This window comes from Chiloscyllium punctatum, chromosome 29 (assembly GCF_047496795.1).
Source record: "Chiloscyllium punctatum isolate Juve2018m chromosome 29, sChiPun1.3, whole genome shotgun sequence".
Classification (NCBI taxonomy): domain Eukaryota; kingdom Metazoa; phylum Chordata; class Chondrichthyes; order Orectolobiformes; family Hemiscylliidae; genus Chiloscyllium; species Chiloscyllium punctatum.
The window spans coordinates 76,860,264-76,883,571 of record NC_092767.1 but is presented as its reverse complement, the minus strand read 5'-3'; the positions used below and the strand labels follow the sequence as shown (position 1 = coordinate 76,883,571).

At 41.5% G+C, this 23,308-nt stretch overlaps 1 protein-coding gene across 5 annotated transcripts in view; it reads right to left on the bottom strand.

Moving 5' to 3' along the window:
• The window catches only part of pak4 (p21 protein (Cdc42/Rac)-activated kinase 4), a 136,946-nt gene that overhangs the window by 92,449 nt on the left and 21,189 nt on the right, over window positions 1-23,308 (bottom strand). Inside the window, exon 3 of one of the 5 annotated variants that reach the window (XM_072549527.1) lies at window positions 20,638-21,505. The exons of 2 other annotated variants lie outside the window; for them this stretch is intronic. The gene's annotated coding sequence lies outside the window, so the exon portion shown is untranslated. Of the gene's footprint in view, window positions 1-12,033; window positions 12,055-20,637; window positions 21,506-23,308 lie in introns of those variants that run through there. 2 more of the 5 variants (XM_072549528.1, XM_072549530.1) reach the window with 2 other exon arrangements.

Here is a 23,308-nt window from a genome sequence, read left to right as displayed (position 1 = left end):
AATCCAAGAGGGTCCCAGGTTAGACACCTTGCCAGTATTGGAGCTGTTGGTTTTCTGCCATCTCTCTTCAGTGGCACTCACTCGGGGAAGGACAAAAAGCCAGCTATTAACAAATGATTATCACTATGTGTGTGGCTCTCAGGCCTAGATTAGTCTTTCAAGGATAGTACACTTGTCTTGAAGTCAAACTGAGAATAGGGTTAAATTCTGAGTTCTGTGAAACAAGAGGTTCAGCTGAGCATGACTCAGGACAGATAAGAACTTGCAGTTAACAATGGGGTATTGGAGTCAAGGGTAATGGGTTAACAAGGTGGAAAAACATTCATTATGTAGTGCCATTTAACAATATTGGCAGCATTTAGTAAGTAAGGTCAGTTTAAAAAGTATTCATTACGAGAAGCCAGTTAAGGTTAAGAACATTGTGTAACAGCAGATGGCTTAATCTTTACTATTGACACTCACTGACTATAATGGTCACCCAATTAATATATATGTTGCCTTATTTGGATGCTCCTCCCTGTAAAATGACGATATAATTCATTAAGAAACTACTGTTCAAGAGAGAAGACTGAGAACTCATGTCTCTGGGTACATGGGCAATTGTTCTCTCTCCCTCCAAGGCCCAGAAAAAAGATGAAGGAGGTAAAACTATACTACGTCTCTGAGCATTTTGCTTTGACTGAGGGGGAAAATGGGACGATAAAATGGTTGTGCTTTTGAATCCCATGCTTGAAGCACAAAGTCAGGGTTCATTCTTCCAGTAAAGTGGACTGCACCACTGTGGGGGAGTCATTTTATAGATGAGAAAAACCAAGACTGCATCAGCCATCTCTAGTGGATGTAAATTAAACCGTGGCACTACTTTGATACAACAGAGTGTACGGGCTGAAATTTATCCTGGTATCAAAACACAAAGAAATCATTTCATTGCTGTTCATTGGGGCTTACTCTAAGTGCAAAAACAACTACATTTCAAAGTTCTTCCTTGATAAAGAACTTTGGGATATTCTGAGATTGCAAAAGATGCTACATAAATGCAAGTTCACTCTTTCCTTGGTCTGTGATGCTGTGCTGTCCTCTCTCTGCCACCAATGAGTTAAAATGGCCTCCAGTGACTGGTAATCTAGCGACAGTAGCCACTTGGAGGAGGTACTAAAGGGTAAGTCAGTGGACCTCAACAAAAGCCTGTACTTTCAGACAGACGAAAATAGGAGAAAAAGGCAAAATGGATAAAAAGAAAACTTTAAAGTATCCTGAATCCAGATTTTTGACCTTGGGTCTAGAAAGCAACATATCCTGTGAATGAATAAAAATAGATTGTATTGATTTACTTTTGCAAGGGTGGACAGCATACCAGCCTGGGGCAATGATGCTGGTTCAGACCATATGCTGTGCAGCCGTGCTCACTACCTTATGGAATTGATCATTGTAGGAGCCCAAGTGGCCCCGTGCACCAGAGACCAAACATTATACTTGGATGTCACTACAGCAGACTTCGTTGTTATTAAAATGTCCTTTTGGTGATCGTTTAGAAGCTTTCTTGAATGAGCTCGTCACACGTAACCCAAAAGGAAATACAGGGGAGCACTAAATGACAAAATGCACAGGATGCATAATGCACATGCCCCTTCCACTGCCACCCTCCAAGAAAAGGTAAAGGTAAAGATGATGACAGCATCAAGAGAGAGATGTTCAAGGGTAGGTGGAGGTGGTGCAATTAGGATGACAGCTTGAGAGCAAATGACTTAAAGAGCAGCTATCTAAGAGGTTGGAATTAGAGTAACAAGAAACCAAGAGGCAAGTAAAGCTGGAAAAGGTACAGAGGTAAAAATGGAAGAACTTAAACAAGGGAAAGTTTAAAATTCAATACATCATTGGGTTAGGTGAGCAACGTAGGTTGGCAAAATACACACTTCAACAATCCTTTTTCTCAAACTTTCTTGTGCTCAAATGACTGGATGAACTTTGGACCGGCAAAATATCAGTGCTGACATCAGATATGCCGAGAGAATGACATGTCCCAGAAGCATGCTGCAAGGGGAAATGGAAAGCTGCCGAGCTCACATGTCACAAGTCTACACTCGGCTCTGGTTGTGCCCTAACAGACAGAATTTTCTCAAAAAACACCAAAGTCCATTCCCTTCAGAGTTTGCAGCCGAAACCAAATTAGCCTCTTCGGTGCTCTCAGCCATGAGCTCTGAAATATAGCCCACACGTACAACTGAAAATAATCCATCATGCTGCCAAATGCCAAGCCCGCAATGACATCAAAGAGCTTGGGACCATCTCCTTCACTTAAGAACAGGCACATGAAATACTTCAAATTCGAAATGGGCGATTTTGGAACCTGGAGAACTTCCAGTCCAGGAAAAATACTTAAAGTCTGCTTTTATTTTAAAGAACAAGTAAACAGCAAATTTTCTAAACTCATCCGCACGTCAGACAATGCCCCTTGCTGAGTTTTACATGCTTCCCAACTGTCAATGGTGTATGGGTCCGCAAAGCAGATCACCTTCAAGAGCTCCAAATACAGGTGTCCCCACGTAACTGCAGGTGATACGTTCCAAAACCTATCACGGATGTCTGAAATTACAGATAGTAGTGAACTCTACCATATAAATGAGAAACTTACTCCCCGGAAATAATTCTGGAATGTTCCGCGTAATATTTTCAAGCCGCAGTAAACAGCAGTTAACTGCAACCAATGAAACCAAATCCATGGATTCGGGGATTCTACTGTGAGCATTCTCCACATGTGAGACTCAATTGCAGTCAAGAAAACTTTTCGTTTTGAAAAACTTCTTTGGCAATCAGGGCATGTGATACTAGTTGGATTTATGATTAGTCACTAAAGTGGTCTCAGTCATTCCTACACATAATTCTTGCAAGGATTTAAATAAGCAGGTGGCTGTGCATCTGTCATTACAAAGACACAAGCTAACTGCGCAGCATGCCACAGCAGCCAGGTGAAAGGATTAGTAGCTAACCTTAAACTCGACAATGGAACAAACACATTAGCATTAATACAATGCCTTTCAGGTCCTCAGGACTGTCAAAAGATTCTTTTCAAAACATAGTCAATGAAGGAAAACACATTCTTCAATTTATACACGGTATGGCATCACCAACGGCAATATAGAAAATTATAGGTAATATACATTCATTGGCCTTTTTTTCTGAAAAGGACAAATGTTGAGCCAAGTAACTGGGAGAACTCCTCTCCCCTGAAGTATCACATTGCATGTTATATCTACTCAAGTCAACAGACTGGGATCTCAGTTTAACAGATGAAAACAGCGTCTTTGACAGTGCAGGATTGCCTGATGATAAACTGAAGCCTAGATTATGAGCTCAACTCACCGAACAGGGTTCAAACCTAAAGTTTATACAATCCCTACAGTGTGGAAGTAGGCCTTTCGGCCTATCAAGTCCACACTTCCAAAGAGCATCCCACCCCATGTAGTCTTGCATATCCCATAGCTAATCCACCCATACATCCCTGGAAACTCTGCAATTTAGCATGTACCATTCACATAATCTGCACATCTTTGAACTGAGAGAGGAAACCCACGTAAACACAGGGAGAATGTGCAAACTCAAAACAGACAGTTGTCAGAGGGTGGATTTAACATGGGTCCCTGACACTGAGAGGCAGCAGTGCTAACCACTGAGCAACCATGCCAACTTGAAGAGAAAACTATTCACTGAATTAACACAAGTGGATTTGTTATTTTTTAAAAAGTTCATGACATGGACCACTTTGACTGAATTTAGTGCCCTACTCCAGTTATTTCCATAAGAATTAAGATAAATATACCATTCGCACCCTCAAACCCAATTGACCATTCATAGCTAATCTATGCCCTCAATTCTACTTTAACGATGGAGCTCACAAAAATGGTGAACAAATAGAAAACACTGATAAAGACAATTTTCTAAAATGGGTTAACACTATCAATTTGATCTGGAGGGTTTTAAAGATTATATTGAAAGGATGAAACACTCAATTGTGCAACGTGAGGAAAGCAGCAAAGCAATACAATTCCATTTAAAAGGCATCTGGATGAATATTTGAATAGGAAGTGTTTTCAGGGATAAGGGCCAAGTGCTGGCAAGTGGGACCAGATTAGTTTAGGATATCTGGTTGGGATGGATGAGTTGGACCAAAGGGTCTGTTTCTATGTGTACATGTCTGACTCTGACTCTAAATAATATTGTTTTTCAGAAATGGTTCAGCACCTCTGAAGAACACAGTCATAGTGGATTTAAAATTTTAACTGTTTCTCTCTCTACAGATGCTGTCAGACCTGTTGACTTTCTCCAGCATCTGCTGGGTCAGATTCCAATATTTCGCTTTTACTTAATCAATAAATATTTCAGTGGTTGGAAGGTTTTTCAAAAGAAGTGAATCCATAAGCTTCCCAAACTGCTATTTTTATCTCTCTCCTGAAAATAATTCACTTTGTTCTTCCAATTTTTTCACCTACACCCTACAATGTAAATTTATTTGTACATTATACGAGTTAGTTAGTACATCATTTTAAAAACATTAGTTCCTCTCTCAAGATTTTTACCCCACCCTCTCTTCTTCCTCTTTGTTCTTATTCCACCCTAGGCTACAGCCAAGAAGTTCCCAAGTTTCTGGTAATATTTTTATTTGACAGGTGTGTAGAACAAGAGCAAAAACAGGTTGGAGCGCTCTCTTTCTCCTTTTTCCCCTCCAGCAGTAGTGTACTTGTCCTGGCAGGAACAATTCAACATTTTCTCGTGGTCTCATTCCACAATAATTGACAATTTGAAAAGGGACATCGACAATGCGAAAGCCAACAGAACATGTTTGCACCCAGGCATGTGTTTTAGCAACTCAATGTTAGAAAGTGAAACTTCAGCCATGGGCCTGGTACAAACCCACATGTAAAAAATAGGTACAATGAGCATGTCCAAACCTTGGTGACATCAGTGGTGCTTTTGACAGAGTCAGAAAAGTTGGAGAACCAAGTCCGAATTCAGAGACATTAGCACAAAAGCTGAGCTGATGCTCTGAAGTTTAGAATTAGTCCCTACAGTGTGGAAACAGGTTCTTCGGCTCAACAAGTCCACACCGATCCTCCGAAGAGTAACTCACCCAGACCCATTCCCCAACCTGTTTTTACCCCTGACTAATGAACCTAACCTGCACATCCCTGAACACTATGGGGTAATTTCCCATGGCCTAACCTGCACATCTTTGGATTGTGGGAGGAAACTGGAGCAACCAGAGGAAACCTACGCAGCCACAGGAAGAATTTACAAACTCCACACAGACAGTTGCCCGAGACTTGAATCGAACCCAGGTCCCTGGCGCTTTGAGGCAGCAGTGCTAACCACAGAGCCACTGTGTTGTCCAAAGTATTGAGAGAATGATGCATCAGAAAGACAACGTTAAATCAAAGATCTGTTTATCCTTTCCGGTGGACAAGACCCAATGTGAAGAGTAGGCCATTTCTTCTGGGTGACCATACCAGTTTGCGATTTTTGTGAAGATTTGTAGCTCAGGTTGAGGCCCAGGTTGTGAGTTTGCTCACTGAGCTGGTAGGTTTGTCCTCTGACGTTTCAACACTATGCTAGGTAACATCATCAGTGAGCCTCCGATGAAGTGCTGGTGTTCTGTCCCACTTTGTATGTGTGTGTCTTGGTCTGTTATGGTAGATGATATCAATTCTGGTTCTTTTTCTTCGAGGTTAGTAAATGGGGTCTAAATTAGCCTATTCAAGAACAATGGTACCTGATAAATAGTCTGCAGATTCTTAAACAACAAACTCAAACAACAAGACATAACACACCCAGAGAGAGACTCTAGCCACACTACCATACATCGAAGGCATCTCAGAGATGACTACCAGATGATTCTGACCCCTTCACATCATGATAGCCCACAAACCTACCAACACACTGAAACAGTTACTGATCAACCTAAAGGATCCTGAACCAGCTACCAGCAAGACTAACATCATTTACAAAATACCCTGCAAGGACTGCAACAAACACTACTTCGGACAGACAAGCAGGAAACTACCCACCAAAAGACATGACCAGCTATCACTGGTATCTTTATACACAGACGAAGGACACCACTTCGACCTGGGACAACACATCCATCCTAGCACAGGCTAAACAAAGACACGCATGGGAATTCTTAGAGGCCTGGCATTCAAATCGGAACTCCATCGATAAACACATCGATTTGGACCTCATTTACCAACCTCTGAGAAAAAGAACCAGAAATGATATCTTCAACCTTAACAGACCAATACACACAGATAGAAAGTGGGACAGAACATCAGCGCTTCACCAGAGGCTCAGTGATGATGTTATCTAGCAAAGTGACTAAACATTTTAGAACAGACCTACCAGCTCAGCGAGCAAACTTACAACCTGATCATACCAGTATTTATCCCTCAATCAGCATCACTCAAACAAAATTATCTGGTCATTATCATGTTTCTGTTTGTGGGAGCTTGCTATGCACAAATTTTATGGCACTTTATAACAATGCATGCTTCAAAATTAATTCATTAGACATGGAGTACGGTGGGATGTTATCAAAGTTACTACTGACACTTTCTTGCCAGCTACCTATCAAGTTTTGAAGAAATTCATTTGAGTAAGTTCTGTTTATGTGGTCTTTCAATTTGGGACTAATTCTCAATAGTAGAAAGTGAGGACTGCAGATGCTGGAGATCAGAGTTGTAAGTGTGGTGCTGGAAAAGGTCAGGCAGCATCCGAGGAGCAGGAGAATCGAAGTTTCAGGCACAAGCCCTTCATCAGGAATCCCTTTCCAGCACCACACTCTCGACACTAATATTCAATAGGAGTGTGTGAACAAAACAATGGGGAGATGGTCAAATGCACAGGTAAGTCTAAAGAAGTTTCTGAAGAGGATTCTGAAGAGACTGTGGGGAAAACAGATAATAACATAATAAAGGAATTTGCAAGAAATTTGTAGAACATAAAAACAAGACAGCTTCAAAAAAAGGGGTAAGGAAAAGATACAAGTAAATTCATTTCAGAACAGCATAGGGTACAAGTTAGGGTGCAGGGCAGGAGGTGGCAAAGTAGAGAGGCTGTAAATAAATTGAAGAATACACTCTTCTTCTGAACATCCTGCCACAGGAAAATCCAATGTATATTATTCATTCCTGGGGGAGATGGTGGCCTGGTATTATCACTGGACTGCTAATCCAGAGACTCACTTCATGTTCTGGGGAACCCAGTTTGATCCCACCATGGCAGATGGTGGCATTTGAATTCAAGAAAAAGAATCAGGAACTGGGGGTCTAAATGATGTCAACAAAACTCAATTGATTCACTCATGTCCTTTAGAGAAGGAAACTACCATCCTAACCTGATCTGGCCTACATGTGACTCCAGACCCACAGACTCTGGGTATTTTGAGGAGGGCAATAAATGCTGGCACGTCAATGAATAAAATATTTGTTAAGATCAGTCCTAAACAAGGTGAAGTTTTAGTTCTAAAGCCACTCATGACATCAATCATGATATTAATCTTTAGCTACTGACTGAAGGCCTCCACCATCTACAGCAATCTGCTAATCGCGTATTAAATTTGGGAGGCACAAAATATTTCATCCCCCACCTGGGAGAGAAAAAAAATATCACCAGCAACAGGAGTTTCCATTTACTGTGTACAGCATCTTTAACACAGAAAGGCTGTTATGGGCTGAACATAGGTATGAACAAGAGTGATGCTGAGTCAGAGGAACAGACAGGTGTGAGCCAGGACCTTTTTAAGGAAGGTCTTAAAAAAGAAAAGAGAGGAAAGTTGACAGTTTGTACATAAACTTCTAGAGAAAAGAAACCTGGCAGCTAATAGCATAGGCGAAAGTGAGGAACTGCAGATGCTGGAGATAAGAGTCAAGATCAGAGTGGTGCTGGAAAGGTTCTGAAGAGGGTTCTGAAGAGAGTGTGGAGCAGGAAAAATCGATGTTTCGTTCAAAAACCCTTCATCAGGAATCAGCTAATGGCATAGCCAGCAGAAGTCAGACATATCATGGGTGGAGGCTGAACCAAGTAAGTTACAAGGATGATTACAGAGAACATGGGGACACTGGGATCTTGGATGATATAAAATGATCTTAAAAATTTACCAAGCGTAGGGCAAGAATGACATAATCTTAACACCTTGCACTTAACCTGTGACCGACTACCTCGCTTAGAGTGCAGGTAGCGTGTGGCATGGTGGTACTAAGTAAGAGTGACAATTTAAACATTCTCTTTGCTCCAGATTAAAGAGCTCTGATTAAAATGCTGAGTACAAAAGCTCCAAAAGTACACAAGCTTTTCTTGTTTCACCTTCTATTGTAGAGGGTGGAGAAGGGCCTTTATTCCTGATGAAGGGCTTTTGCCCGAAACGTCGATTTCGCTGCTCCTTGGATGCTGCCTGAACTGCTGTGCTCTTCCAGCACCACTAATCCAGAATCTGGTTTCCAGCATCTGCAGTCATTGTTTTTACCTCGTTGGTTTTAACCCTACTGCGAATCCTCTTACAAGGATGCCTGCCTTGAAGAAGTTTTCCTCCTCTCTCTACAAGAATCTCAGGGAGTCCCTCTCCCACTGCAACGCCCAGGTCATTTCCTCTGCCCTGAAGCTCTTCAACCATGTCGTGAAACAAACTCGACTCTATGCTACTTTCTCCCCACCCCCACCCTCCTCTAGCTTATCTCTCCATGCTTCAGGCTCACTGCCTTTATTCCTGATGAAGGGCTTTTGCCCGAAACGTCGATTTCGCTGCTCGTTGGATGCTGCCCGAACTGCTGTGCTCTTCCAGCACCACTAATCCAGTAAGGGGGTCTGGTAACCTAACCATTGTGCTACCACCCCACACTACTTCCAAACCTGACAGAACTCACACCCTGCTCAATCACAACAATCATACTTCAACTTCCATGGTATACAAGGTCACATACAGATTGCAGTAAGCAAGCGCTCAGTTACAAAGTAGGTTTTGGCATTGAATTGAGGAAACTATGCATGCAAAAATGCAGAAGTATAAGAATGCACACTTGGGAAGGAGAATGTACGCAAAGGTACAGAGAAAGAGGTGTGCAGTGGTATGCTGGGCTTTCATTTTGTAAATGCTTTAGTTAGGATAGGCAGCTTGGTGGCTCAGTAGTTAGCACTGTTGTCTCACAGAGCCAGGGACCCAGGGTCAATTCCACCCACAGCGACACACTGTGTGGAGTTTGCACATTGTGCCTGTGTCTGCGTGGGTTTCCTCTGGGTGATCCACTTTCCTCCCACATTCCAAAGATATGCAGTTTTGCTGGATTAGCCATGCTAAATTGCCCATAATGTCCTGGGATGGGTAGGCTAGGTGGATTAGTCATGGGAAATAGAGTTATAGGCTAGAGTGGTAGGTCTGGGTTGGGTCTTCGGAAGGTCAGTGTGGACTGAATGTCTGAATGGCCTGTTGCCACACTGCAGGGATTCTAAAGAAAATGTTTACTTTATCCACATCTACTTGTGAAAATCTGAACAAGAAGCATCGGTCTACACAGTGAAGTGTGGAAAACACAATACCCTTACTTAGAGTTATATTCCCACTGCTGGGTCAAAATTCTGGAAGTCCTTCCCTAACAGAACTACATGCATTCTATCTATATCCCAAGAGAGAACAAAAATTGTATAAGAATTTAGGGTGAGTCAGAGAAATCCATTATCACAACTATATAAATCAGTCCATTTAAAGTCAAAAAGTGTGGTGCTGGAAAAGCACAGCAGGTCAGGCAGGATTGAGGAGCAGAGTCTATGTTTGACAGTCCATTTTTCAGGAAACAATATGATTGCTGAGACACAGACAAACCCCCACAGTCTTTGACAATCCAAAAGGGGAAGAAAAAATATTCAGGGATTTTTTTAAAATATTGAAACTATTGCATTGGACATTATTTAATACGTGGGAGAGAAAACTACTTTAAATGCACACAATTTATCCATTAATCTTAACTTTACTACACTTTTAGATCAACATTAATCACTGCAAATTGCTATAGTAAAGCTTCCCCATTCAACTTTACAGTGCCAACTGTCAGAGTGTAGCCCTGGGCTCTGATGTATTTTTAAGCCTTACATACATTAAATAGCCATAGGGTTGATTAATAGATAGCTGCTTTAAAGATACTGGCACAACCATAATGGAACAAATGGCCTCCCTTCTATTCGCTCTGCAATTCAAATCAGCTTTAGCCAATTAAGAATTTTTAATTGAAAACAACAACGGCTGGAGATCACAGCCAGTCAGGCAGCATCCATTGAGGGAGCAGGCTAATGTCTCGAAATATCTGACCTGCTGTGATCTCCAGCATTTGTTGTTTTCAGTTCAGATTCCAGCATCTGCAGTAATTTGCTCCTAAAAATGTTTAGCTGCTGTTTTCAATGTCACTGCTTCAGGGCAACTCTTTGCCAGCCATGTCAGAGAGAACAGTATACCTGATGTAGCTGAATTCCATTCAGTTACAAATACAGTTTTGTAAGCATTACATTGACACACCAAATTTTCATTTCCCTAGGGGGAAATAAAGAAGTTAGGCTACACCTTCATCCAATGAAGGGTCATTCACTGAAACATTAACTGTTTCTCTCCAAAGAAGCTGCCTGACTTACTGTGTTTCCAGCATGCTCATTTTTATTACCCTCAATTAACAACAGGGTGCAGCTTAAACATGTGTTGAGAATTTTTAAAGATGGAAATATTGACTCAATAGAAATTATCAAATTTACAATTCCTTTTCTCTTTGAACTTCAAATATACCTTTTTATGGTAGTCATTTCATTCCAAAGACAAATTCATTTGCAATAATGCTGAAAATAGTATTTGTTTGAAGAAGTTGTTTTCTCAAAAATCAAGTGTGGTTAAACATGTTATTGGAATCATGACTGACAGCAAATTGCACCAGTTCAAATAGAGTTGCTGAAGCACAAATCTGCAGCATTGCTGTAGAATAGCAGGATACTTGGAACAAAACTAACTACAGCACTAAAATCAAAACAACATTGACTGCCTTGATGTATTGAACCTGAATTCCAAATGAACATGGGGCATGTAGGGTAATTAATTGCACATTGCCTGTCACGGCTTATAAACGTAGGGGACAATGAAGAGAAATCTATTCTCCTCAATAAACATTCACTTTAAGGAGCAGAGGAAGATTTATGTTTAATATTTCCCTCCCATGCTAGTTCAGATTTCACACTCACCTCTTTGGCCTGTACTGATCTAGAGAGTGTGGAGTATGGGTGTGCGTGTGAGTGTGAGAGAGAGAGAGAGGTAGGAGTGTGTGTGTGTGTGTGTGTGTGTGTGTGTGTGAGAGAGAGTGAGAGAGAGACACTTTAACTCTGTAATGATTGATGAAGTCACAGGGCAACCATCTCACCATTCAGATTGCAATGATTTTCTTATAAATTTTCTTTTCCCAGATTATCAGATTGAGAAACTGCAGTGCCAAGGATTGGAATATTTACCCACTTTGCAGATACTTGGAGCCAGCAAGCACTCCGAGCACTAGTATGAAAAGGTGAGAAAGTGAAGATGCAGGATCTTCTCTCATTAATTATCTGGACTCAAGATGACTCTCAAATTACACCTCATTCGCCCTGTTCCCATAACAGCTCAGTGCATGTTAGCACATTCCCATTATCCGTGCAATCAGATAATGTTATTTTTAACAATCTTGGCTGATGGTAATCATGATTTGGAGGTGCCGATGTTGGACTGGAGTGTACAAAGTCAAAAATCATACAACACCATGTAATAGTCCAACAGGTTTATTTGGAAGCACTAGCTTTCGGAGCGCTACTCCTTCATCAGATGGACAACCATCTGATGATGGAGCAGCATTCCGAAAGCTAGTGCTTCTAAATAAACCTGTTGGACTATAACCTGATCATGTGTGATTTTTAACTTTGGCTGATGGTAATACTGATGGGTCACATGCCAGAATGAGAGCTCTTGTGGCACAGTGGTTGCATCCCTACCTCTGGGCCAGGGTACGCAGGCTCAAGAACCACTCACTCCAAATGTTTGCAAGAATATCTCCTCGACTAGAAAATATCTGGAACATAATGTAAGATATGCACATTTAAGGATATGGGTAGTGATGTGGCTTAGTAGGTTTAAGCACCTGCCTAATAAATAGGAGATTCTGAGTTCAAATCTCAGTATCTTTCTTCCTAATTAGTCCTTCAATGAAGCTGGCCATAGGAAAATAGCTGTGTCACGATGCTTGCAATGAAAATGAAAGTGCAATTATTCTTCTTTCTGCATAAGCCAATAAGTAACCAAGACCTGTCAGAGATAGAGACCTGAGGCTTTTGTGGCACAGTGGTAGTGTTCCTATCTCTAGCCCAGGAAACCCACACTCAGGTCCTACCTACTTCAGGTGTGTAAGAACAGATCCGAACAGACTAATTAGAAAATATCAATGGCAGAATAAGACCTAGGGTGCTTGTGATGTAGTGGTAGTGTCCGTGCCTCTGAGCCAGAGGGCCTGGGTTCAAGTGTCACTTCTGGGCTGTGTAATAACATTTCTGAACATATCGTCATAGTATGGAAACAGACCTTTTAGCCCAACTTGCCCATGCCAACCAGATATCCTAAATTAATCTAGTCCCACTTGCCAGTATTTGGCCCATGTCCCTCTAAACCCTTCCAATTCATATACCCATCCAGATGCCATTTAAATATTTACCAGCCTCCACCACTTCCTCTGGCAGATCATTCCATACATGCACCACCCTCTACGTGAAAAAGATGTCCCTTAGGTCCCCTCACCTTAAACTATGCCCTCTAGTTTTGGACTCCTCCCACCCCATGGGAAAGACTTTGTCTATTTATCCTATCCATGCCCATCAAGATTTTATAAACCTCTATAAGGTCACCTCTCAGCCTCCAATGCGCCAGGGAAAATAGCCCCAGCATGTTCAGCCTCTCCCTGTAGCTCAAACCCTCCAATGGCAACATCCTTGCCAATCTTTTCTGAACCCTTTCAAGTTTCACAACATCTTTCCTATAGAAGGGAGACCAGAATTGATTGCAATATTCCAACAGTGGCCTAACCAATGTCCTGTACAGCTGCAACATGACCTCCCAACTCGTGTACTCAATACCCTGACCAATAAAGGAAAGCATACCAAACGCCTTCTTCACTATTCTGTCTACCTGCAACTCCACTTTCAAGGAGCTATGAACCTGCACTGCAGGGTCTCTTTGTTCAGCAACACACCAGAGGACCTTACCATTAAGCATAAAAGTTCTGCTAAGATTTGCTTTCCCAAAATGTAGCACTTTGCATTTATCTAAACTCCAACTGCCACTCCTCAGCCCAGTGGCCCACCTGATCAAGATCCCATTGTACTGAGTTAACCTTCTTTGCTATTCACTACACCTCCAATTTGGTGTCATCTGCAAACTTACTAACCATACCTCCTATGTTCACATCCAAATCATTTACGTAAAATGACAAAAAGCAGTGGACCCAGCACCAATCCCTGTGGCACTCCAGTCTGAAAAACAATCCTCCTCCTCCACGTCCATCCTCTGTCTTCTACCTTCAAATTAGTTCTGTATCCAAATGGCTAGTTCTCCCTGTATTCCATTTGATCTAACCTTCCTAACCAGTCTACCATGGGGAACCTTGTCAAACGCCTTACTAAATTCCATATAGATCATGTCCACCACTCTGTCCTCATCAGTCCTCTTCATTACTTTTTCAAAAATCTAAATTAAGTTAGTGAGATACAATTTCCTATGCACAGAGCCAAGCTGACTATCCTTAATCAGTCCTTGCCTTTCGAAATACATATAAATCCTGTCCCTCAGGATCCCCTTCAATAACTTGCCCACCACTGACGTCAGGCTCACTGGTCTATAGTTCCCTAGCTTGTCCTTACCACCTTTCATAAATAGTGGCACCCATTAGCCAACCTCCAGATTTCTGATACCTCACCTGTGGCTCTCAATGATGCAAATATCTTAGCAAAGGAATCGCTTCCCTGGCTTCCCACAGAGTTCTAGGGTATACCTAATCAGGTCCTGGGGATTTATCCACCTTTGTTGATCAAAAATACTTAATGTCTCAATGATAGCCCATTATTTTATTTCACTTTACCATGAAAGTCAATCACTGAACATAGTCACAAGAGGCTGCCAATGCACTTTCAACAAAACAAAAACATAAAACTAAGTTAAACTATACAAGACAGGCAGGATGGTAAAGAAAGCATGGTTTCTTTCATTTGACAAGACACTGAACACAAAAGCCAGTATGGAGAGAGTGAGGATGGCAGATCAGAGTTGAGCGTGTGTTGCTGGAAAAGCACAGCAGGTCAGGCAGCATCCGAGGAGCAAGAGAATTGACATTTCCATCCTGATGAAGGGCTTATGCCCGAAACGTTGATTCTCCTGCTCCTTGGATGCTCCCTGACCTGCTGTGCTTTTCCAGCACCACACTCTCAACAAAAGCAGATATGTAATGCTGAAACTATGAGAGATGCAGTTTGGCTACAGCTGGAGTTTATGCACAGTCCTGGTCACCATATTGCTGTGTACGATACATGTGCTGTACAGAGAGTAGAGGAGGACCCTTTTGCTAGGGTTTGAAACTGCAGCTATGAGGAACAATTTAACAGGCTATGGTTGATTTCCTTAGAACAGAAGAGGGATGACTTAATTCCGGTGAACACAATCAAGAGGGGCTTAGACAGAGTGGATAGGGAAGACAATTTCTCCCAGCAGAGACGTCAATTATCAGGAGGCACAGATTTAAATCACTTGGATGAAGGATTGCAGATAACGTGAGGAAAACATCTTTCATTGATAGGGTGATGGGCCTCTAGAATTCGCTACCCAATTTGTTAGTCAAGGCAGAAACCCTCAACTCGTTTAAGGAGAAGTTGAATTCACACTTAAAGTGCTGGAACGTGCAAAGCTATAAAGCAGGAGCTGAGAAGTAGGACTAGAAATACGTACTAGTTTATTCAACTAGCCAGACATAGTGGGCTGAATGGACTCTTTTGCTGCGCCATAACGTTTCAAATCAAACGACAGAAACCACTTTTTCTGCGCCATAATGTTTCAAATCGAACCATAGAAACAATCTCATTGCAACTATCAGAAATAAAGATTCAAGCCTTTTACCCTCACAACATTACAGAACCTCAAATCTCAATGCAGGGTTACCCCAACCTCCACAGCAAAAGCTTTCTGCAGCTAATACAGATGTTACATTTAATTTTAGCTAGTCCCTGAATTCATAGAACCCCTACAGTGTGGAAGTAGGCCACTCGGCCCATCAAGTGCATACCAACCTTCCAAAGAGCACCCCACCCAATCCTTGTAACCCTGCATTTCCCACAGCTAATCCACTTAGCTTGCACATCCCTCAACACTATGGGACAATGTTCCATGGCCAATCCACCTTACCTTCACATCTTTGGTCTGCAGGAGGAAACCAGAGCACCCGGTGGAAACGCACACAGACATGGGGAGAATGTGCAAACTCCACACAGGCAGTGGCCCAAGGGTAAGATCGAACCCAGGTCCCTGGTGCTGTGAGGCAGCAGTAATAATACCACTGCGCTGTATTCATTCAATGCCATTTTCTTGAGTTAATGTCTCTTCCCGAAACCTTTAAACAAACTATAATAGCTATTACCACTTAACATGGGTTCCTTAATCACATATCTTTAAGAGCTTTGTAAGATGTCTTCCCCTCTGACTCACCCACAAGCCTTCGGTTTCTGATTTCCTACTAAGCAACTCGGGACCTTTGCCCCTGTCCTGGCTGCCTGGATTGCTAAAAACCTCTATGAAATCCCTTCCCAAAGTTGCTTAAAAGCAGGAATTGTAAACACTGACCTACCTGTAAACCTTGTCAGCCACTTGTCCACAGGCCAGCCACTTCTATATATTAATCCTTCTGTTTCCTATTAGCCGTGTAATTGGTTATTAATTCCATGAGCTTTAACCTCTTGTTTCATTACATAGGTTTGTCAAATGCTTTCTGGGACCCTTGTTAGCAGACTGTAGATTAGTGAAGCATGACTCCAAGCTTCCTAATCTATGGTGACAATTTCTACAGAGCCCTCTGGGCAAGGACCAATAGCACATTTCAAAATTTTCTCAAGCATTTTCCACACCACAGAATGCAGGCCCTTCGCAGCATCGTCTTCCAGCTACCACACAGTCTTGCCACTCCTATGTTTTTCCATCCAGATCCATGTCTTTTTGGTCCCACGTTTCTAGGTTTTCCCATTCAAAATCTAGGATTGTTGTATCCCCCAAAAGATCCTGTTACATATATTTTTATTCATTTAATTTGGAGCTAATCTATGCATTTCATAGATTATCACCAACTGACTAAATTTGTTCCCATCCCATGGTGATCATGCCGATGTTGGGATTTGTTATTGGATACGATGTTCAAGACCAGTCCATGCACAGACCCAGCAGCTATTCCCATTTTGATTTGGAAATTAAGACATCTCGTTGAGTTGTCGTCGAGTTACATTTGTATATGTTTTTTCACAAGATGAAAAAACCATAGAAGTATAGGCATAAAAGCGAGGTGGTATGTTTTAGTTGTTCATGTGAAATTGTTCTGAAAAACAACTTTGATTACTTCATAATATTATGGACGAGTCATATAATATAACCATGTCAATATTATAGTATCTAGGGATAGCCAAGGTTTAAACTGTCTACGAAATCTAAGCACTATCTAGATTTTTCTCGAAACATACCATGGCAACACTGCTGCTGCAGACCGGGGTTGGAGGTCCATGTAGATGGAAAATAAATTAGCAGGGGCATTACATTTAAACTCTCCCTATCGCTTCCTTCATCCTTTGCTCTGGGAACCCTCACAATCTGTGCCACCTGTGCCTTCTCCCCCCTGCCCTCTGTCAAGAGCATAAAAACCACCACTTTCCAGCTCCTTTCACTTCTGAAGAGGGGTCATAGCTGATTCAAGATATGAATGGTTTCTCTCTTAAAAAAAATGCTGTCAGATCTGCTAGGTTTCTTAAACACTTTGTTTTTATTTCAGATTTCCAGTATCCATGGTATTTTGCTTTTATTGCACTTCACTTCAGTGCACTCTATAATCTTCAGAATTACATTTCCCACTATTAAGAGTATGTGGACTCAAAACTACTTTGCCTCAATGGAAAAGTGGTCATATAAATACAGCCTAAATACAGTAACCACAGTCCCACCCATGAGAATGTTAGGGTGTATACCATCTTCATAGCACATTGGTTACTAATGTCTACTTATGTTGTAGACTCCAGAGCCAAAATGTCTGGACACAAGCCTTGACCACAGTTCTAATTGTGCTTAGTCCACACAATTTCCTCATCCTCTGTAGTACCGCTTCCGAAGTTAAAACCCAAGGAATCCATCTGATCTCCACAAGGCTGTATACAGCTTGGGTATCTAACTCTGGGTCACTTATGATGTTGCTTTTTATTTGCTGCAAATTTATACAGGATTATTTTTTAAAATTAGTTCAAACTGATCCACAAACATTTAGAGCAGCAAACACAATCACAGGCAAAAACAAAACTACAGAAAATCTCAGATTTATGAACATCTGACTTACACAGTTACTTATGGATTACAATCCCATACAGGAGTGTAATTTTAAAGACCATACATACAAACATCTCCAGTACTTATGAACAATTGCTTTACATTGTCTTGTATTGTGTTACGACATAAATTGACTTGTGAACAAACTCCAGAACAGAACTGGTTTACAACTTGGGGGCTGCCTCAATACGGTACAATAGTCACAGAGGTCCAAGGCACAGAAAAAGGCCCTTTGGCCTATCAAGTCTGCACTTGCCAAAAGCAAGCACTTAATTATTCTAATCCATTTTCGAGCACTTGGCCCATAGCCTTGTCTGACTCGGCATTGCAAGTGCACATCTATTCTATTTGCAAAGATGGCAAACAGATTAGAACAACTGAAAGCAGAGTTCCATCGATAAGTCATGAACATCAGTCAAGGGTGGCTACAAAATCTCAATTGCTCAGAACTGAAGAATTATCATCAGAACTCTATTTTCTTTGCACTTTCATCTCTCTCTCTCACTCTCCTATAGTCAACAAGATATTTATGCTAAACACTCTTCAGTGCCCCTCCAAAGTAATCAGTGTATGAGTATATGTAAAATCATGAATTTTGAGGGTGGATAACAATAGGGTCACTTCTTATGACACTGGCTATGATCAGGAAGTTCTTGTCCTCTGAAAGAGCTCACAGTATCTTCCTGCATGTGGGTGCCAAAAAGCGATGTAAACTGGTTTTGCTGATGAAGAGCCAGTTTCAGGTTGGAACTTGGAAGAACGGAGTTATGCAAAAACTATTCAAATTAAACTCTTGTCAGTACAGACTTTCCTGGTCATTTTTATAGCAACTTATATATTTGACACAAGCCTAAAATCATAACACCCACTAAATCATTAGTATTTAACATAAGCAGAACATTTTCATTAAAATGAGATTGTTATTAACAACTAAACACCAGTGACTTTCCAAGCAGTTCTAAAATCTGTGCATTTTTGTTTTTAAACATCTCCCTGAAGGCTAGCATCCTGCAAACGAGCAATGTCCAGAATGCTTATTCTGGCTTCCACAGTTCCAAACAGGGCGACACCCAAGACCAAGTGTAAATATACAGCCAGCAAGAGAGTTACACCCTTCTTCCTCCCTGCCTTTCTTTTAAATCAAAAAGGGACAACGTGGAAGAGTTTATTTTTGGGATACAAGTGTTGCAATAACCCACAGGGTCACTGCCTCAAGATGGTGACACGTAAACACAGACTTACACAGTATTACTGGAACTCAACCAGGCTCCCCAGGGTTGGTGGGGTGGGGGGAGGGTGTGAAGGATAACAGAAGAAGAAGTGATAGCTGCTTATCTAGTTCATCTTGTATCTTGCCCAGATTAGCCTAATCAACACAGACTGCACACCAAACTCAGAACATCCTGGTCTTGGAAAATCTTCACCGCCTTAAATTTGCAAGGAGGTAACTGAATGGTGATCTAAAAAAAATTACAATTATGCAGCATCCCTAGGCCATTTTAAAGCAGTTTTAAAACCAATGACCTACTTTTGAAACTCAGTCAATAATGTTTTGTAAGTACTGAGTCTCTCAAACCGTCAACGAATAAACTGGCTGAAGCCACACCTAGCACAAAGGAAGGAGATAGTGGCTGTGGAGACCAATCACCTCAGCCTCAGGATATTGCAATGGGAGTTCCTCGACCATCTTTTGATGCTGTTAACTCCAACATGAGGTCGGAACTGGAGATGTTCACTGATAACTGCAGGGTGCTCAGTACCATTCACAGTTCCTTAGATAGAGTCATACAGCATTGAATCAGACCCTTTGGTCCAACCAGTCCAGGCCGACCATAATCTCAAACTAAACTAGCTCCACCTGCCTCAACATAGGTTTGGAGGGATATGGGCTTTCTTATTCATGTACTTACCTAAATGTCTTTTAAATGTAACTGTACTCACATCCACCACTTCATCTGGAAGTTCTCCCATGAACCATTCTGTATATAAAAATTGCCCCCATGTCTTTTTGAAATCTTTCTTCTCTTACCTTAAAAATATGCGCCCTAGTCTTGAAATCCCCTGCCCCAGGGGAAAAGATACTTGTCATTCACTTGTCTACATCCTTCATAATTGTACAAACCTCTATTAGGTCACCCTTGAGCCTTCTACGCATCAGTGAAAGTTGTCCTCAGTCCCAGCCTATCCAGCCTTTCCTTATAACTCAAACCCTTCATTCTGACGGCATTTTTATGCATAGCAAAACTCAAACAATAGTTCAGACTTGGGTTGATAAAAGGCAAGTAACATTTGTGCTACAGAGGTCCCGGTAATAGCCATTTCTAACAATTTAAACACCACTATACCCCTCTCCCCCCCACCTTCACATTTAACAGAATAACCATAGCTGAGCATCCATCAAGATTCTTGTTCAGTTACTATTGCTAGGAACTTCATTGAACGAATTACATAAATACTATGGCAGAAATAGCAGGTCAGAGGCTAGAGGAGGCAGCATTTGAAAGTTCTCTTCCAAATCTCAAATTATCCCAACTTTGTAACTATAGTGGCAATCTTCACTGTGATAGAGTCATAGAGGTGTACAGCATGGAAACAAACCCTTCGGTCCAACCTGTCCATGCCGACCAGATATCCCAACCCAATCTAGTCCCACCTGCCAGCACCCGGCCCATATCCCTCCAAACCCTTCTTATTCTTATACCCATCCAAATGCCTTTTAAATGTTGCAAATGTACCAGCCTCCACCACTTCCTCTGGCAGCTCATTCCATATATGTACCACTCTCTGTGTGATTAAAGTTGCCCCCGTACGTCTCTTTTATATCTTTCCTTTCTCACTCTAAACCTATGCCCTCTAGTTCTGGACTCCCCCACCCCAGGGAAAAGATGAAGATCCTAAAACTCTCTCCCTAACAGCACTGTGAATATACCTCAACAACAGTTTAATTCTGTGACTATCAGCAGAAGATATAAAAGTTGGAAGACACGTACAAACAGATTCAACTATGGCTTCTTCCCCGCTGTTATCAGACTTTTGAATGGACCTCTCAAATGTTCATGTTGATCTCTCTCGCTCGGCATTTTCTCCGCAGCTGTAACACTGTATTCTGCATTCTGTGCCACACAAGTTGCATCAGGATAGCAGAACAATCTGCCTATATAGCACACAAAATAACACTTTTCACTGTATTGCAGTACGTGACAACAATAAATCAAATTCAAAATTACAGACTGGCAATAAATGTTGCCCAGATCTTAAGAAAAACACAAAATATCCTTTATGTTGCTTGATGCTACAGAAACAGAAAATCTAGAAAAATGGTTCAAATGAATAAACAGCAAATTTAGGACACTAAGAGAATGACAGCTTATTATGGGGTGAGCAATTTGTGGATTAAATCTGGTAGACAATAGAGGAGACAACAATTCCTGGAAGAAGTTGAGAGCTGGATGATTTTTTTCAGACAGAGAAACTAAAATAGCCCTCTCATCTTTCATTCTTGTAATCTTTAAGGCTGCACAGTGATGAGTTTGCTCATTGAGGCACTGGGAGAATCCATCAAATTAAACTATTAGAAATTGTTTGGGAATACATGCTTTCAGGTGTCAGATTACACATTTTCAAAATAAATACTGGAAATTAAAGACAATGCAAATCAGGATGCCAATCAGGAGTTTGCACTTCCACATTAAAACTGAGCAATACCATTACATTATATTAAGCTACATTAGAATTGCTTTCAATCATGGCTCAAATTTCAATAAGAATTCTTGTCCTTCCTCTTTGTCATCTTGCCAATTCTTGTTGGAACACATTTGCAAAGGCTTCATCCAATACCGTGTCCCAGATGCTCAAATTCTGTGAGAGAGATAATGGTATTGATTGTTAGCAGACTACATGTTAGTTCAAGCCTACCCTCACCTATTAGAGGACCTGCATACAATACCAAACTGCTCTTATTACACAGGAATAGGATTCCTGGATTGCTCAACATCCTGGGGATTACCAACCAGAACCCGAATCAGATGAGCCAAATACTATAGCTATAAGAGCAGGTCAAAGGTTATGAATTCCAGGGTGAGTAACTCACTTCCTGTCTCTCTAAATCCTGTCCACCATCTACAAAACATTAGTCAAGAACATAATGGTGTGTTCCCCATTTGCCTGCAGCTCCAACACCACTCAGGAAGCTCAACACGATCCAAGCCAAAGCTACCCACTTGATTGGCACCCTATACACTACATTCACAAGATGTACAATCTACAAAATGTGCCGTAGTAACTCACTAATGTCCCTCCAACAGCACATTCAAAACCATCGACCAATACCATCTGGAACAAGGGCATGGGAACTACATCTGCAATTCCCTTTTCAAGTCACACACCATTCAGATAACAATCAAGCCGACAGTGAGATAAAGTTAAAAATCACACAACATCAGGTTATAGTCCAACAAGTTTACATGTAAGTACTAGCTTTTGGAGCACAGCTCCTTCATCAGGTAGCTGTGGAATAGGATCATAAGACACAGAATTTATAGCAAAAGATCACAGTGTCATGTATGCAACTGATACAATATACTGAACAATAGACAATAGACAATAGATGCAGGAGTAGGCCATTCAGCCCTTCGAGCCTGCACCGCCATTCAATGTGATCATGGCTGATCATTCCCAATCAGTATCCAGTTCCAACAGAACAAACCTAAATTGCTGTTAAGTCTTTCATCTTTTAGAATGGATTGCATGTTTTGGTTCATTAATATGTAAATCCCAGAAATTCTTTCAAATCACATTCTCAAGAAAATGTAAGGTTTTATACAGAGCTGTACGTAGATGTTGTCCTGAAGGCTGGGCCATTTGCTGCAAAAAATTGTCTGTTTAAGGTTTGGCGGTTGTTTAAAAGCAAGAAGTGGAGGCGCAGGGAAGGTCTTGGCGAGGTTCTCATCCTTATTGATAATAGTCCAACAGGTATATTTGGAAACACTAGCTTTTGGAGCACTGAAGAAGGAGCAGCGCTCTAAAAGCTAGCGCTTCTAAATAAACCTGTTGGACTATAACCTGGTGTTGTGTGCTCTTTTTAACTCTGTACACCTTAATCCAACACCGGCACTTCCAAATCATGACTCTCATCAATAATGTGTTGCAAGTTGTGAAGAACATGGTGTAGTTCTTCTGCTCCCGGGAAGTACTGGACAACGAAGGGTACCCGATCAATTGTATCCGGTGTCAATCTCCTGAGGAGGTCATTACAGTCTCTCGGGTTGGCACGTTGGAACTGGAAATCGATGAGTTTGAGCATCATACCCTGTTCTTAGTAGGGCGTCCTTCAGCATTTTCAGGTGTCGGTCGCGTTCCTCCTCACCCAAACAGATCCTGTGTATGCGTAGGGCTTGCCCGTAGGGGATGGCTGTTTTAATATGTTTTGGGTGGAAGCTAGAGAAGTGCAGTATTATGAGGCTATCTGTGGGTTTGAGGTAGAGTGAGGTACTGAGGTGCACGTCCTTGATGGAGATGTATGTGTCCAAGAATGAGACAGATACTAAAGAGGAGTCCATGGTAAGTCTGATGGTGAGATGAAACTTGTTGATCTAAGACTTAACAGCAATCTAGGTTTGTTCAATATATTGTATCAGATTCATGCATGACATTGTGATCTTT